This window comes from Rhincodon typus, chromosome 6 (genome assembly GCF_021869965.1).
Source record: "Rhincodon typus isolate 14 chromosome 6, sRhiTyp1.1, whole genome shotgun sequence".
NCBI classification, from domain to species: Eukaryota; Metazoa; Chordata; class Chondrichthyes; order Orectolobiformes; family Rhincodontidae; genus Rhincodon; species Rhincodon typus.
Genome location: NC_063337.1, coordinates 73199607 through 73218434, shown reverse-complemented (window position 1 = coordinate 73218434; position 18828 = coordinate 73199607).

Here is an 18828-nt window from a genome sequence, read left to right as displayed (position 1 = left end):
AATCAAATGTTTTTTCAAATAAATGAGTGATATCTTTATACGTAATTTTATCTCTGTAGCATACACATTCTGAAGATTGAATACTGATGAGGAGCTGTGTAGGAATTTTTTTTAAAGAAGCCAAATGTAATCATGTTCCCATAGAAACTTTTAAAATCAAATATTCCTACAGCTAATCCAAAAGGATGTGTTTAAATCCTAGAACTGTTTGAATTCAGTTGCAAGCATAGTGTTTATAAGACACAAGAGAAAATATTCATTCCTGAGGGTTAAGGAATCTCCTGGTCGCTATATGTTAGCAAAATGTAGTTTTGAAGATTTCTTCTCTCCGCTATTTCTTGTGAAATCATAAACATTTCTATGAAATGACGCAAGTGGGAGTTCATTCAAAAAACTGAATAGACATTTTTGCTACATCGTCTCACAAAGCAAACAAAGGAGTTTCTTTATACCTTTAGATAAAATTTGCTTACTTATCCATTAATGTTGCACAAAAGAAATAAATTGGATAGGATATGAAGATTATCCACCAATATTGCCTTATCATCTCTCCTTCACATCCCAATTTTGACAAAATGAGCTATGATTGTCTGCAATTAATTATTACAATTGCCTGTAAAGCAGGTTCCGATGTAGTTATAGTATTTATTCTGACTACAGATGGACCATTCCCTTGCCTTTGAGCAATGAGATAGAAGGATACAATCAAGATTCAGTCTAATTTATTCAATGAATGATCGGGAGGTTGAGTATTAGTTGATGTGTTGAAAACCCAATGTTCTTCTGGGAGATTAATCATTCCTGCCTAGATGTTCCACTGATTGTACAACCTAAATTCATTTCCTTGAAGACCAGCCTCTCTTATACCTAGTGATGCTGTAACACACTTAATTGCATACAGAACAGCATTTCTTTTCTTCTTCCTATCCTGATACAGAGTAAATTATCAATAATTAGTTGTAGTAAGCAATTCTGGCTTATATTCCTCCAGCAGAAGCAAGATAATTAACAAACATGAGACAAGTATTTTCATAGTCCAGTATATTGCCCGTCACATTAATGTCAGTACGGTATTTTTTATTTTGTCTGAACATGGTAAACAGGTGATGTTTGTCATCTACATATATCTATTTTTTATATATATATATAAAATAGATATAGGTGTGTATATCACTTTGAATTTCCCTTTCAATTAAGATCAATGCAAATGAATAGCAGGAGAGAAGTATAATAGGCATTTGATCTGATATCATCTATTTCACATTATCAGCTAAAATGAAAATTACCTCCAGTGTTGGGCAAATTGGTTTTTGATCAGTCTTTTTGCAAATGAATACTGTTCAGTTTTATGTGTTAAGTTATGCATGTTTCAGTTAATCATTTTGATTCATTTTACTTTCATAGTTAAACATCCTCTATCTTTTTTAGGCTAGGATTTTCCATTTTGGACTTAAAGAATGGTGGCAGATATCTCAGATGGCATCACATCTGCCATGGACTGTGATGAATTTTCTCACACAATCATCTACATTTCAATCATTTCATACGTAAGTGGGAAATGTAGTGACTTCAAAGATGAACCTTGTACAGATTGTGAGTGGAAATTCTTAAGTCTCCAAGTTCACCAGCACTTGTCAGAGGCTAAGATTCTGGCTCCATATTTAAAGATTGCCAGGTATCCCTTCACTCACTGCAAGCTGAAATATCAGCAAGCTGAAGTGCATTAGACTGAAGAACAACAGGTCCTTGGTTCAATCCCTGGCTTTGGCAAAGTAAATTCTTCCTGACTGTGTCAGCCTTTGTTCTGTGTGGCATTGTGTCTCATTGGTTAGCACCACTGCTTCACAATGCTAGGAACCTGGGTTCAATTCCAGCCTCAGGTGACTGTGGGGAGTTTGCACGTTCTCCCCGTGTCTGTGTCGGTTTCCTCCCACAATCCAAAGATGTGCAGGGTAGGTGGATTGGCCGTGCTATGTTGCCCATCGTGTATGGTGATGTGTGGGTTAGGTGGATTTGCCATCGGAAATGTAGGGTTACAGGGATTAGATGAGATGTCAGTGTGACTTGATGGGCCGAATGGCCTGCTTCCACACTGTAGGGATTCCATGAAAAGCCAATAACTCCAGAACAAACAGCAGTCATTTCCCTGATACTTAATCCTGGAAATGTCCCTAACTCATCGAAAGATGACTTCACACTTCACTGATGATTCATTGAATACCCTGTTCCAGACTGGTCTGATCAGCAAGCAGGTCCTCATTCCCTCTGACAAATAAAAGAAGTCCTCCCATCAGACTTGAATATCCTGAACACGGATTACACAGGAGGTCAACATTTCTGTTGGATGTCACTGAAGCAGGACCCAGTCAAAAATAACCTAACTCCTCGTTCTGCAAGGTTCAGTGCTACTATCTTCTCACTACACCTCACACTCTCAGGCCTATCACTCACTCTAATTCTGCCACTCTATAGCCATGTCACACAGGCCTACTGATCTCACAATCACATTCACCTTATGGGCTGAAGGGTCCACACCAACTTGTACTGACAATTGTCAAACGATCCGTGGGCACTGCACCTCGCTTACTGTGGAGGGCTCAGCACCTGGCAGCGCCAGGTGATAGGTGACAGACAATCTTCACTGTACTCAGGTAGTTTGTTGAATTCAAGCCATTACAATATGGTACAGCCCCAGGGCAAGTTACAGTCTTGGAATATTTTTAATGTAATGGGGTTGGGATAGATTTGGAAGAGTAGGGTGAAAGGTAGTTACATGTTTGCTATGCAGGAGCTCAAGGCAGAAGGGATCCTGATTACTTCTGTAAATCCCAGATAAGTTTTTAATTTTGATTTTAATTTAACTTCAATCTTAAACTGAGCTTTAAAAGGTCTCTTCGGCAATAGCTTTACATCTAATGGCATACTTTTGAAGTGTTCTGACAAAATGTCATTGATCTGAAAAATTGACTCTTCTTCTTGCTACCGATGCTACAAGACCTGCTGTTTCCAGCATTTTGTCCATTTTTATTGTTTATGAAGTGCTGTAATGCAAGCAATATGGCAGCCAATTTGCATATAGAAAGGTCATTCTAAAAGTGTAGTTTATATTCTAATGCTTCGAAATTACTTAATTGGTTTTGAGCTCCTTTGGGGTGCCCTGAAGTTGTAAAATAAGCTTTAATTTCTATTTCCTTCAGTGAGGCTGAATCATATGTCTAAGTTTCTAAAACAAGGTTTGAACCTTCTATGTAAGCTTCAGGGTGAGAGTACTGCTACTAAGCCAAAACAAACACAGAATGGTACGTCTTTTCAAGCTATTATTTTAACGACAGAGTGACTAGTTTCAGGATCAAATTCAGTCAGTCGAGGTAGGAAGTTTTCCTTCCATAATAATGGTTGGATACTCGCAATGATCTGACAGTTGACACTTGGTGTGTGTGGTATTAGAAACAAACTTGCAATGATGTGCATCAATAATTACAAATTGCAGTGTGGGCCACATTAGAACACACCAGCAGGATATGTCTGCAAGTGAACATTAGATCAGACTACAACATGGCCATAAACTCACAAAGATAGATTAGTCCTTGCCTAATGTAACTATCATCAGACCCTGAATGCTGATGATTATCATGGACAGCAGTGTTTAATATTAATGTATTATAAATCATGGTAAAAATAAAATTCCCTTAGTCTTACCTGAGCATAGGCCTGCTGTCACATTTGAATTGAGATGACTAATGATGGTTTAACCTAAGGGTGACCAAGCCTCAGCAAGGTGAGAAGGAGGTGGTAACATATTAGTATGGACAGAAGATTGGCTGACTGTAATAAACAGACAGGAGACCTTAGCAGACCTTTCTTTCCATTTGTCAGAATGGCGTGAGTGGAGTATCACAGGTATCTGAGTTGGGTCCTCATAATTTTACAATTAATATCAATGACTTAATGATGGGTGTGAAGTCATGATTGGTAAATTTGCAAATGACACCAAGAATGGTTGCACAGTATGTAATGAAGAGAACATAAAAAGATCACAGACTGATACAAGCAGCATCAGAGGAGCAGGAAGGCTGACGTTTCGGGCCTAAGAAGGGTCTAAGTCGGAAACGTCAGTCTTCCTGCTCCTCTGATGCTGCTTGGCCTGCTGTGTTCATCCAGCTCTACACCTTGTTATCTCAGATTCCCCAGCAACTGCAGTTCCTGCTATCTCTGAAACAGACTGATACAGGTGTGTTGAGTCAGTAGCCAAAAATGTGGCAGATGAAGCATAATGTGGGAAAATGTGAAATTATTTACTTTGGCAGGAAGAATCAAACAGTGTGTTGCCTAAGTGGAGAATGACTGGAACACTCTGAGGTACAGAGGGAACTTAAGTGTTCTAGTTCGTGAGTCGCGAGGTGTTAGTGTACAGATATAGTAAGTCATTAAGAAGGCTAATGGAAAATTATACTTTATTACAAGAGGGATTAAATATAAAAGTTCTGCTTCAGTTATACAGAGGATTGGCCTCAGATAGTGTGTGCACTTCGAGTTTTGTTTTGAAGAAGAAAGTGAATGCCATGGAGTCAGTTCTGAGGAAGTTTACTAGACTGATACTTGTGGTGAATGGGTTGTTAATGAGGAAACGTTTAACAAACTGGGTTTGGTCAACTGGAGTTTAGAACATCTTTAATGGGCTTGGGACAGTGTGAACATTCCTTTCGTGGGTAAGTTCAGAACTATGGGACACTGCTTTAAAATTAGGGGTCACTTTTTCAGGACAAAGATGAGAGAAGTCTTCTCTCTGCCTCAGAAGGCGGTGGAGGGAGGGTCAATGCATAATTATATGGCAGAGTTTAATAGATTTCAGCTCAGCAAGGGAATCAAAGATTATTCAGAATTGATGAAAATGTAGAATTTGAAACATGAAGAGATCAACTGTGATCTTTTTGAATAACAGAGCAGACATGAGAAGCCGAATGGCCTACTCCTGCTTTTAATTCTTCTATTCATACAGCTGTTCTATATCCTATCAGGGCATAGGTTTTCACTAAAGAAGGGGAACAACCAACGCTTGCTTGGAGTCATAGAGCCATAGAACTGTCCAGCATGGAAACAGATGGTTTGGTCCATCTTGTCCATGCCAGTCAGATATGTTAAATTAATGTAGTCCCATTTGCCAGTATTTGGCCCACATCCCTCTAAACCCTTCCTATTCATATACCCATCCCAATACCCTTTTAAATGTTGTAATTGTACCAGCCTCTACCATTTCCTCTGGCAGCTCATTCCATACACACACCATCCTCTACATGAAAAAGCTGCCCCTTAGGTCCCTTTTAAATCTTTCCCCTCTCACCTTAACCCTATCCCCTCTAGTTTTGGACTCCACAACCCCAAGGAAAAGACCTTGTCTATCTACTTTATTCATGCCCCTCCTGATTTTATAAGCTTCTATAAGGTCACCCCTCAGCCTCCAACATTCCAGAGAAAATAGCCCCAGCTTATTCAGCATTTCCCTTTAGCTCAAACTCTCCAACCCTGGCAACATCCTTGTAAATCTTTCCTGAGCCATTTCAAGTTTCACAACATCTTTCCTATAGAAGGGAGACTAGAATTGCATGCAGTATTCCAAAAGTGGCCTAATCAATGTCCTTTACAGTGGCAACGTGACCTTCCAATGCCTATTCTCAATGCACTGATCAATAAAGACTAGCATACCAAAGGCCTTCTTCACTATCCTGTCTACCTGCGATTCCGCTTTCAACCTGCCCTCGAAGGTCTCTTTGTTCAGCAACACTCCCTAGCACCCTACCTTGATTTGCCTTTCCAAAATGCAGATCTCAAATATATCTAAATTAAATTCCAGCTGCTACTTGAACTCTTAGTTCTAACTTTTTTTTTAATACCATCAGGATATTGAAATTATCAGTTCCTAACATAACATTATTCTGTCACTAAAGTAACAGTTGATTTTTGTAATCCTGTCAAATTTCATTATATTCATTATTAAGGTTTTGGTAATTAGATTGTACTCTGCATCGATATATTGTAGTTTTTTTTTTATTGACTAAAAGTTACACATTTCCAATAATTATAAAAGACTGTAAAATCAATACAATGCAACCTATTATAAGTTGTTTTCTTTTATACTAAACATTGGATAGAGAGCGGTGAAAATTGAATCCCAGTGAGCCTATTGACAGGCATAATAAATCAGGGCCTACTTTTGGAATTGAGTCCCTGAGCTCAAAGGACATGTCAAAAACACCCTGATGCTGTGTCAACCATTTCTCTGACCTCTTGGTAGATGCCTAACATAGCCCCTTAACATGTGCTGATAAAGGATCTAACATCTGTTTTGCTTTCCCTCTAGAAACCCAGAGGAAATACTAGTAACACTCAAGAATGCTGCATATTAGTCCAACTCATTTTGCACAGTTCAAACTGGAGTACCAATGAATCTAGTAGAATCATATCCGATTATCATGTGTTTATTTGCTTTTTATTCCCTCCAGGAAATTGTAGGTACGCACCTAGTTAAAACTTAGAAATGGATATAAATCAATTCTTACTCTTCATTGTGTTGACCATGATGAAGGAATGAAGCTGAGCTGTACAAAAGCAAAATAGTCCAGATTCTGGAAATCTGACCTAAAAACAGAAAGTGTTGGATACGCTCAGCAGAGCTGACAGCACCTGTGACAGGAATGGCTCAGCAGTTCTTACTGGGTGAACTGGTTTTGCCTCCCCTCCCCTCATTGGCCATCAAAGGCATCTTCCTCCCCACCCGAGAAAGAAGAAACGGCAAGATTTGTGAATAATGTATATTGTTCTGATTTGTTTTTGTATCCCTCAGAACAGTTTTGCAATATGATCAGTATGTTCATTTCCAAGTATGATATATTATATATTTTTACATTATATATTATATATTTTGACTGTTTTCCCTCTTAAATCTCTCCCTCCTTATCACTTCTTCACCAGGTTTCGAAACCAGTACCCACCTTCCTCACTCTCCTCACTGGGCCTGTCAGTTAAGTTCCAGAGTTGCCTTCAGTCTGGATTCTATCACTTCCTCTTCTCACAGACCTGACTGCAGTCCCACAATAGGCATTGAATCTGATACTGCTGGGAACTACATACATTGATTAGCAGCTCTCGAAAATGTGACTTTCTCCACAGACTGGGGCCAGAAGTCACACCCTTCGACAAATAATTGCCTCACGGAACATCAAATAGATGATGAGCAGTCACTTTTGTTCACAAATAGGATGACAGTCATCATTCTAATCAAAGGAGTTGGGGAGAAAAGCCCCCTTGTAAAATCTAATGTAGAGTTAATGTTTCAGTTAAATCTCTATTTCTTTCTTTACAAATGCTACCAGACCTGCTGAGCATTTACACCATTTTTAGGTTTTTATTAATGTTGAGCCATGTCCTTTTCTTACCCAGCATTCACTTTTTGGCAACAATTATTGGATTGCGAACAGACGCAGAAACCTGGGTGATTTTCATTTGTATGGCTCGACTGAGCCCACTAGTAGCACCCAATTGCTGAGATGTGTGAACTCAGAACAGATTGGAAATGAAATTTGGAATTATTAAATCTGTTTGGCTCAGTTAACTGAGCCTTCATGCACAGACCCGTTGACCCAGGGCTTTACTTCCTCTCTTTGCTTTCTACCTTGTTCGTTCAAAGCTTTTGTATAAGTAAATTATCATATCATCATTAATTAACTCAACACACACTCTGTACAGCATTAACTGGCTAACCTCTCAGACTACTAAATTATTATATTTATTAACTTTAAATTATTTGGCACGTTAAATTATTATCGTGATTGTTTGAAAATTATTCAGGTTTATTTTGGAAGAATTATCATTGTCATTTTAATGATCTAAGACTTTTTTCCGCAGTAAGACAGTGTTTGTTGATACTTTTTTTTTTGCCTAAGATACTCACTAAAATAATAAGTAGTAAGAGATGAGCTGCAAATATCAGCCTGACAGGTAAGCCTCTTGGCAGTAGTTGAGACTTAGCTAAAGTCACCCTACTTCTTTAAATATACTGAGGTTGACATTCTTTGCTGTCAAACTAGCTTCACCTACCTCCATGCTAGCACAACAATCATTGCATAATTCTAATTTATTTAGGTCACCCTGCAGTAGATTTTGAATTATCAGGAAATCAGAATCAATTTGTTGAGAAACACAGCTCACGTGCCATTAGTTTTCCTCACTTTTTCTTCCAGATCTAATTGGGAAAAAGTCCTCTGGACATGTTTTAGATTTTTTTGGAAAAAAGACAATTTCCTAATGATGGTAGCAAGACATCTTTTCAAAAGTTTTATTAATTCCTAGCAAGGGATCGTTTTTTTTATGGAAACTGATTATTGCAGTGTAGCTAATGCAACATTGGACTGTATTTTCAAATTGCTCAGATGTTTACAATGTCTCAAAGTGGAAATGATATAGAGGTCTATTATCACCCTATACTACTCCAGATAATGGAACATCATTGCTTAATTAACTAAAGAATCTAATCTCAGGATCAAGTGTTGACATTAATAAGTATACAATCAAGTTTGCTGAGCTGCAGAACCTAAATGGGTAACCAAACACACCGAATAAACCAGATGCAAATGAGTTTTGTAAACTCAAAGGAATAATCAGTAAATCAGATTGAAGATTCAGAATAACAACATTTTATATTTACTCATATTTAAGGATTTCCCTCTTTGGAATATTCTGGATTCATACACACCTGCTTCTTCAATAAATGTTTACACATTGAAGCAAAATGCTACTTTTCTATGATTTTTCTTTAAACATTGTTCCTGGGAGGTGAGCATTGCTGGATGCAGCAGCATTTATTGCCTATCCCTCATGGCTCTTGAGCATGTAGTCACAAGCCATCTATAAATGAGTGGCTCTCAGTCACCATTTCAGAGGGTAATTAAGTGTCAGTGTCAGTAAATAACAGTGTGGGTCTAGAGTCACATGCAGACCAGACCAAGTAAGGAGGACAGATTTTGTCACCTTGAGGACATTAGTTATCCAGGCGATTTTCTTTTTAAAAAATCCATTAGGTTCACGATGAATGACAGCGGTATTGTATTCCAAATTTGTTTTATTATTTGAATGGAAGTGCCCCTAGCTGCTGCAGTGGAATTTTATTGCATCTCTCTGGAGCATTTGTCAATGTCTCAGCATCATTGCACAAGTAACATTATCACAGTGTTGACAACAAAAGTGTAATTGTGTAGTGACCTGCCCAATTTAATATTTTACATATATTTTCCAAATAAAATTCTCCTGAAGACTGTAAACCAGAAGGCAGCAGAGTTCCACAAAAACAGTCAACTTCCCTACCTAACCAAAAGGCTATTCTTCATATCAGCATGTTATTCAGTTAGTGAGGACATCACCGTTCAGCCTAGCTCTCTTACAACATCCATGCACACTTCAGATATTTTCAAATCAACCTGTTCAGAGATGTGATAACAAACCTCTGGAGAAGGTGGGAATTGAACCCAGGTCTCCTGGCCTAGAGATAAGGATGCTACCCCTGTGCCGCAGAGCTCAAACCCATGTGCATTTTATTTGAGCTCGGTAGAATAACAATCAAATGAGAGACATCTGGCTCTCTACCTTAGTAATGATAATTTGTGTGCTTCCGAGACCTGTCACAAGCTGTTTAATAACACATTGAAAAGAATACAAAAGTCATTGAAAACTGATAAAACTGTAAATTTTAAGGTGATTTAACACTTTCTGTGTACATTTTGATCATGCATTCTGTAGTTTGATACTGTTGAGAGAACACAACAGAAATGAAGGAGGTATAAAATCATTGTATTTTGTCTTGCTTTCATTCACATGGCTGGATATAACATCACAAAACCTGTGTATTACTGCCAAACTCTGCCACAGCAGATCAACTATCAACAGCCTGAACAGGATCATTGTCACTAACAATTTTCAGAGTGAAGTATATTAGGGAGATGATTATGCACTATGATTAACTAATCCTTTAAACATTAGATACAAAAACTACTTGATTATAGCTGTGATGGTGATCAATGGAAGCTCTCCTGTCAATCTCTAGGTTACACCAATCTATCATCAACTCTAATACTGCATTACTTGAAGATATAATCAGTCAAAAATGTGTTCCCTTTGGATACAGAGCACCATTTTACAAATCCTTGACCACTACAGTATCTGATGTGGCAAACTTTCACTATTGGACTTTTCGAGTATCAGGTCATGTATTTTGCATTCCCAAAAACACAAAATCACATTCTTCTTTGTGTTAGTTTTAAACTTGAATATACATATAAATAGGGTGCAACATTGATTGATTTCACTAGACTATTTGGGCATTTTTATCACTGCTCTGACTTGTTTACACAGTCAAAAATAGGTTCAGAAGGTTCAAGCCAAAGAAAATGAAAGACAGAAGTAAAATAAAGAACTGCAGTTACTGGAGATCTGAAACAAAAATAGAAATTGCTGGTGAAACTCAACAGATCTAGCAGCATCTATGGGGAGAAAGAAGAGTTAATGTTTTGAATCTGGTGACTCTTCATCAGAACTGATAGCATGTAGGAAAAATGTAATATTTATGCTGAAGTCTAGGTTGTGGAGGGAAAGGTGAGAGGGTAGGTGAAGACAGAGCCCAGAGAGAGGGAGATGTGAAAAGGGTGGCAAATGAGGGGTTTATTGATAGTAAACCAAAACAGAAGAGAAGCTGGAAAAGTGATAATGAGAGCTAAAAGTAGGAGAAAATGGGTAAGCTGTGGTAAAAGCAGCCTATGTCATTGCTTGTCTGGGTGAGAGGGTGGATAAAAAAAAAAATTGAAGGGTGGAAGCAGGCTTTAATATTATTGAACTTGATGTTGAGTCCTTGTGCCTGCAGGGTCTACAAGTGAGAAATGAGATAGTTTTCTTCGAGCTTGTGCTGAGGCTCGCTGGAGAACTGCAGCAGGCCTGCACCAGGTATGGTAGGCATGGGAATATGGTATGTGTTGAAGTGGCAGTCAACTGAAAACTCAGTGTCATTCTTATGGACAGAACTTAGATGTTCTACAAAGCGGTAGCCCAGTCTGTATTTTGCCTCCACAGTTTAGAGGAAACCATGCTGTGAACAGTGAATGCAGTAGACTGGATTACATGAAGTGCACATAAATCACTGTCGAACCTGGAAGGTATTTTAAGCAAGTAGGATACTGAGGAAGGAGGATGTAAATATGCAAATGGTACATCTTCTGCAATTGCAAAGGAAGGTGCTGTGGGGAGATTTTCCATTTATTCACCCTTTATTCATTCACGGGATGAGGGCGTTGCTGGCTAGGTAGCATTTATTGTCCATCCGTAATTGCCCAGAGGACAGTTAAGTGTCAACCACATTGCTGTGGGTCTGGAGTCACATGTAATTAAGGATGGCAGTTTTCTTCCCCTAAAGGGCATTAGTGAACCAGATGGGTTTTTCTGACAATTGGTAATGGATTCACGGTCATTATTAGATTCTTAATTCCAGATATTTATTGAATTCAAATTTCACCATCTGCATTGTGGGATTCGAACGCTGATCCCCAGAATATTATCTGGGTCTCTGGATTAACAGTCCAGTGATAATACCACTAGGCCATTGCCTCCCCTGAATGGGATTTAGGGAATGGAGGAGGAGTGGACCAAGGTGTTGCGGGAGAATGGCCCCTCTTGAATGCTGACAAGGGAGGGGAGGGGAATATGTGTCTGGTAGTGGCACCCTGCTGGAAGTGGCAGAAATGATGGCTTAAGATGTTTCGGATGCAGAAACTTAGTGGGGTAATCAATGAAAACCAGAGGGATCTTTCATTGTTGCAGAGAAGAAGTGAGAGTAGATATGGGAGATGTGTCAGACACAGCTGGGGGCCCTGTCAACAAAGGTTGTTGGTCTGTTGAGGAAAAAGGTGGATGTTTCTGAGGGCCCTGTGTGGAAGGTAATTTCATCAAAACTGAAGTGACGGAGACGGGGACACTGGGAGAATGGGATGGAGTGTTTACAGGAAACAGCATGTCAGCATGTATAGTCCAGGTAATTGTGGCAGTTGGTGGCTTTGTAACAGATATCAATGGAAAGTCTATCCCCAGAAATGGAAATGGAGATGTTGAGGAAAGGATGGATGGAGTCAGAAATGGACAAAGTGAAGATGAGAGCATGGTGGAAATTGGAGCAAAATAGGTAAACTTTTCCAATTGCAAATGAGAAAGAGAAGCAGCACCAATGATGTCATTGATGTCCCAGAGAAAGAGTTGTGGGGGACCAGGGGCAAGGGGACAGTGACGGGCAGGGGGTGTTGAGTCAGTCTGGAACAAGGAATGTTCCATGTACCTCACCAAAAGACTTGCATAACTGGGGTCCATGTGGGTACCCTTGGCCACACCTTTGATCTGAAGAAAGTGAGAGAGTTAAAGAAGTAGTTGTTCAACGTGAGGATGGGCTTGGCCAGGCAGAGGAGCGTGGTGGTGGGTGGGCAGGGTTCTGGCATCTTTCCATGAAGAAGCAGAGAACCTGAAGACCTGGGGGATGGATATGCAAAGGGACTGCACATTCATGGTGAAGAGGAGACACGCATCAAATGAAAATTCGGAAGAATTGCAGATGTATATAGGAATAACTGGATAAGGGGAGAAAGCAAATTGAATTGAGGTAGAGAGAAATGAGTACCGTGGGACAAAAACAGGCAGAAACAGTTCTGTGTGTGGATTTGGGCAAAAAAGTAGAATTTGGTCATACAGTGTGGGGTCAAAGAGCAGGGAAGCTGTCATGGGAAAAATGTCCAGATTAGATAAGATTGGTGACCGTTGTAGATATCATGGCCTGGTGTTCAATGGTGGGGTCCAGGGGGAGACAGGAGGAGGAATCTGAGAGTTGGTGCTCAGACTTTGCAACGTAAAGGTCAGCACACCAGACAATAACAGCATCACCCTTGTTGGCAGGCTTGATGACAAAATCAGGATTGGATTTCATGAGAACATGGAATGTCGCCAGTTCAAAGGGAGATTGGTTGGAATGGGTAAAGGTGCAGAGAAATTAAGGTGGCCACTATCGCATCAACAGTTCTCAATCAACAGACTGGGTGCAAGTAAATGGTCAGAGGGTAGTCCAAGTGGAGAGAGAGTGTTGGAGGTAGGCAAAGGCGTCTGTGGGATGGGAAGAGGACTTTTACAAAAAAAGTGGGCATGGAGGCAGAGGCAACAGAAGAACAGTTCAGTGTCATGTCTTACCTGAAATTCATTCAGCTGGGATGCAGAAGGATAAAACTAAGTCCTTTGCTGGAAATAGAACATTCAGCATTAGAGAGGGGAAGTTCAGGGTGAATAGTAAATACTCAATAAGAGTTGGAGTTAGAAGAAAGGATGGAGTCAGATGGAAGGGAAGGAGAGGAAGGTTCCAGAGGGCAAGGGTAGCTCTGACTTATTGCAGCTTGTATTCCTTAATGCCTGTTAGAAAGAGCAAAAAAATGTTTCTTGTTAGAACATGGAATAGACTAGAGAATGAAGTGGAACTAGGAGTGGCAGGGCAGTTTTGAGGTATCATGAAGCAGTGCTGATGGAGAGAGAGAGTGGTCAAGAGTGCTCATATGGTGATGCATGGCGCTGAGCGTGGATCTCAGGATGTAGAGAGAGGAGCTGTCTGACGAACTTTGCACATCATGGCGATCTGGTTGGATTTGAAAAATGAAGGACGAAGCTTCAGTCAGAATCCACATGGGATGAGACTGAGCCAAAGGCAGTCACTGAGGAATGAGATATGCATGGAAGCAAATTTTGGCAAAGATTTTGTCAAACACTAGGAGAGAAAATGGAAATGAGAGCAGTGAAGAAAAAAATGTTTAGAATGGAAATCCTGTTGGAGAGAGGAGCAGAACGTCTTCAAGGTGGGCATACCTCGAAGAGATGTGGCAGTGAATTAGACACTAAAATAAAACAAAGAACTGTAGATGCTGGAAATCTGAAACAAAAACATAAATTTCCAGTGAAACTCAGAAAAATGTGGGGATATCCATAGGGAGAAAGCAGAGTTAACATTTTGAATCTGGTAATTTTACATCAGTACTGATAGCAACTAGAAAAAAGTAGTATTTATTCTGAACATGAGGTTGGGGGAGGGATAGGGGGAGAGGTGAGTGAATAGATAGAAATGGAGCCCAGAGAGTAAAAGGTATGAAAAGGGTAGGCAAACTATTGATATTAGACCAGATGAATATGATAATGGCTGGTGAGAGACCATGACCAGCAAAAAGGAAGTCAATGACTTTCTTGAGGGTCAAAGTGAGTACTCCTGCAATGAGTAAACACATAACTTTCACAACTGGCATCTATCATTTCACTTGTACTACCAGTTTCTCTGAAACCTGGAAAGGCAAACTGGCAGCAGTTAAATTTAAATTACTTTCCCAGTCAGACTGTTGAAGTCTAATTAAATGTGTTAAAAATGTGCTGTCCCTCCAAGAAGGAACAAATCCTAATAATCATGGCAGAGACATATGCATTGATTCTGTACGAATGTGAGTTCTACACTGTTATAAATTGATTATGAACTGGCGTTACTGAGCATTACTGAGGAGAAGCTGGTAAGAGAGGACACCTTCCCTGGAAACTTTTGAACTCAGACTCCTGTTCCATGTGATCCAATGTCATTAGACAGAGATACTTTCACAGATGTTCAGCAGTTATCCTCAGAGTAAAGTTACAATCCCATTTATCCATAAGCTTGATGTTGCTTTTGTTGTTCTTTTCGGAATTGAACATGGTCCCAAATTTCCTATCTAGGTTGGGAAAATGGAAGCTCTCAGTCCCTTGCTCTGTTGCAGTTTGAAGTTTGTATTCATCATCCAGTTTTGAAATTAGGGCTCCTGTATCCAAGTTCAGGTCATTGACACATATCAAAAAGAGTTCAAGATTCATACCAAATTCTGGGAAATACCAGTGCATATGTTTATCAATTTACCACTATACTTCATTTTTGACTTTCACCGAATTTCCATGCTGCTCCTTTAATTCCAGCACAATACTTAATAATTAAGTATTTCACTATTTTACATTACTTAGATTTTTTCTGTTTTATGTTTGACCCCCAAAGGATTAAACTTTAGTTTTTGTTTATTATAAGAAATGTGGTAAATCCTGATATTTCCTCGGTTGCATACTGCACAATATTCAAATCAACCAAAATTAAAAATGAAGATGGTATAAAAACTAGACATTCATGTCAGAATATTTATTCCAAAAATGAGTTCACTAGTTTCATTAATTCTTTAGAAATTTTCTTGCATATTTTTGATATGACAGGGAATCGGTACAAAGACAAATGTTAGCATCATTTTCATACAATAGTTTCATAATTTCTACATTGCATTAATCACTGAATTGTGTTAAAATTGACCTGAATTCAATTCATGTAGAAATTCCTCATCCTTCCTGATGTTTCATATATGCGACTTCTGATGTGTGAAACAAACATATGGCATTGGCATGGCTTGTCAGCAGTGGATAATTAATACTTTCATTACCTTCCATGTATATTACAGATTGGATTAGAATTATTGAATCCCTACAGTGCAGATAGACACCATTCAGCTCATCAAGTTTGCACTGACTCTCCAAAGAGCATTCTACACTATTGCCATAACCCCACATTTACCATGGCTAATCCATCTAATCTGCACATACCTGGACACTACAGGGCAGTTTAACGTGACCAGTACACCTAACCTGCACATGTGTGGGCTGTGGGAGGAAACCGTAGCACCTGGTGAAAGCCCATGCATTCACGGGACAAACTCCACACAGATAGTTGACCAAGGTTGGAATTGAACCTGGGTCCTTGGCACTGTGAGGTAGCAGTGCTAACCACTGCACCACAGTGCTGCCCAGAATAGTCACACTTATTTGAGCAGCAACATGAGTTTAGGTTAAGAGCTCGGCATTGGTGGATTGGAGTGCGAAGTAGGCTCCTTCAACATGTCAGGTTGAGCCCTCACCCATATTCAATCCTGGTCTAATTTTAATATGAATGGTAGGTTGCTTTTCCAATTCTGAAGTGAAGCTTCCCAACTCTTGAGGCTCCTTCCTGCTTGCAAGCATTTCTGCTTGCTTTTGGCATAGCACCTATTATTGCTATGCTCAGCCCAGAGAAACTCCTCTCAGTCACCTCCCTGGAGTAGCCTTCTGAGGAATGTAGGAAAATAAATCCTGTTTTCTATGCATTTGACAGTGTCAATTCCTGATTGAGTACAATAAGTAGTATCCAACGCAATAATGGTATGGGGCCTTCAGCAGGTACAGAAGGAGCTTGCAGGACATTGGTCTCTGTTGAAAGGTAAGGTATTTTCATGTAATCAGGAAATAATTGTAGTGTTGTGATAAACTCATATTACTTATTCAACAAGACTTTTCTAGTTAAACCAGAAACCAGGCTATCATCATGTATCTGGACCATTGAGACTTGAAAGAACCCAAACACAATACCTACATGCAGGTGAATGAACATTACTGGCTTTATTGAGTGGAACTATGTAGAAGAGATGGAATAAAGGCCCATGTCTAAAACTCTGCAATCTCAGGTTTCACTTCCATGTGATCTGACATCACTTATGACATAGCTCCTTAAGTGACATAGCTCCATATGAAAATGCAGTTAGTCCTTTACTCACAAGGAAATGTAGTTGAAGAAGAAGTTTCAATCCTTTGCCATAAGAAGAAGCATCCTCAGATTCACAGCAATACAGGGCAGACAGAGATTAGTGGACAAATCTGTGCCGCCAGCATCCCCCTATTATAAAAGTGAAAAATTACAAATACTGGAAGAAGAAGAGGTTGAAGAAGAACATATTGAACTCAAAACATTAACTTTTTTTTATCTATCTGCAGAAGCTGCTAAACCTGTTGGGTTCATTCCTACTTTAATTTCAGCATAACCATATAAAAATGTCACCATAGTCCTACTGGACCTCAGGGCTGCTCTCTGAGTCGGGGGGAAACTGTTAAACGGTCACTATGCCACAGGTGAATTGAGAGCTTGAGAAGGACAGTCCTTCATGGTAACCTCAGGCATTGCAGAAATTGCCTCCATGCCACTGGTATCACTCTACATCCAGTCAATGAGCTAGCAGACCCCCAATGCCTTTTGGCTTATGTTGAGAGAGCTTTAGTGACATCCATCAGAGCAATCTGGTAAGTAAACCTTTTTGTCTCTTCGTCATCCTCAGGCGACATCTCAAAAAACACATCTTATATCCTTCCCATGTCAAAAATATGCCTTCCATTGTCTCCTTCCCTGGGCCACCACCATATCTATTTCTAATTTCAAATTTGTACATGTACCTCTTTCTTTCCTCTCTTCACATTTGCCAGGATGGTTTTCTGTCTTCAAAACTGTTGCTTCCACAATCACTGGGACTCCCTCCTCGTTTCATCTTAAATATGTTTGTTTTTATAATCTTCACAGTTCCATCCTGGAAGGGAGACAAAAAACAGTAAAACTAACAAATAGCAGATACTTGTCTGGCACATCTTGTATGCTTCAAAATGCAAGTCCAGCATGACCAGTACATTCATTTCCAAGTATTGACGGATTTTCATAGTTTGTTTCCTCTGGGATCTTACTTCTTCCTCATGTCTCATCTTTTGCAGAATGTATACATATCCCAAAAACCTAATTGTCATTTTCAGCAGCCACTTACTGTTGGTGGGGCAGGCTTGATTGTTTTCAAATGTTTCTATATTTGTACCTCTTGACCATTATTGCTGCAAGACAAAGCAGCCTACACTGTGGAGGAGAGTAACAAAGTTAGTGGACTGTCTTGCCTCATTGTATTTCCCACCTGGTCCTTTACAGCAGCAAAATGTTCCTCCTCTAGGAAACTCCAGGAAGGAAAATTCTCCATCTAGGAAGGATGAGATATTTTCCTAACTCAGCTAAAAAAAAAGACAGATTTAATGAGGTCTGTGGCTCGACTGTGTGACACTACAAAAGGAGTAGATCAGGCATGGGTCTGCTTGCTGAGAAGGTTCAGGTCCCTCGCTGATGGGCATAAAGGAATCAGTTCTGACCCTTGTGATGTTATGTCACTCAACATACACTGTGGGTTTGCCTGAAGAAAAATTTGGACTTAAAAAACTTATCTTACAATCTAATACAGTCTCACCTTGATAGTGAAAAATAAGTCATTCAATATTTTTAAAGTTCTTTGAATAGCAATCTCTTATAAAAGCAAAGAAACTTCCATTCATACACTATATCAAAAACATTTAATACTTTAACCATCTCTGGAAGATATCTATTAAGCTGTGAACTGAAAACACACTGTTGAGATAATGGATGACTTTGAAACTCAGCCAAGCATTTATAAGAGCATGATGATATTATTAATAACTTTAACAAATATCTCTGTTGAAACTGCATAACCTAATGCTATTGTATTTAAACACAATACACTTAAATGAAAGCTTCAGCCACTTTTACAACTTTAAAGAGAGAGGATTTAAAAACATTTCAATTAATGACAAGTATACAGACCTTATCTGCCCTTCAAAAGTGATTATGTCTACTTCATTAAGCTTTATCTCCTACACTTGGCCTATTTTTTCTTGCAAGCTTACTATTAATAATCCTGCTAAGTTTGGGTTTCTCTTGTATTACTTGCTGTCCAGTATGGGCAAAAATTGGACCTGTCAGAAAATGAGGTGAAACTTTTGCACCTGGGTCCTAACTGAACCTTTTCAACTCTGTAAAAAAATGAAGGCAAATAAGATTTTAATCCTGCTTGAGGATTGACAGAGCTTCACTTC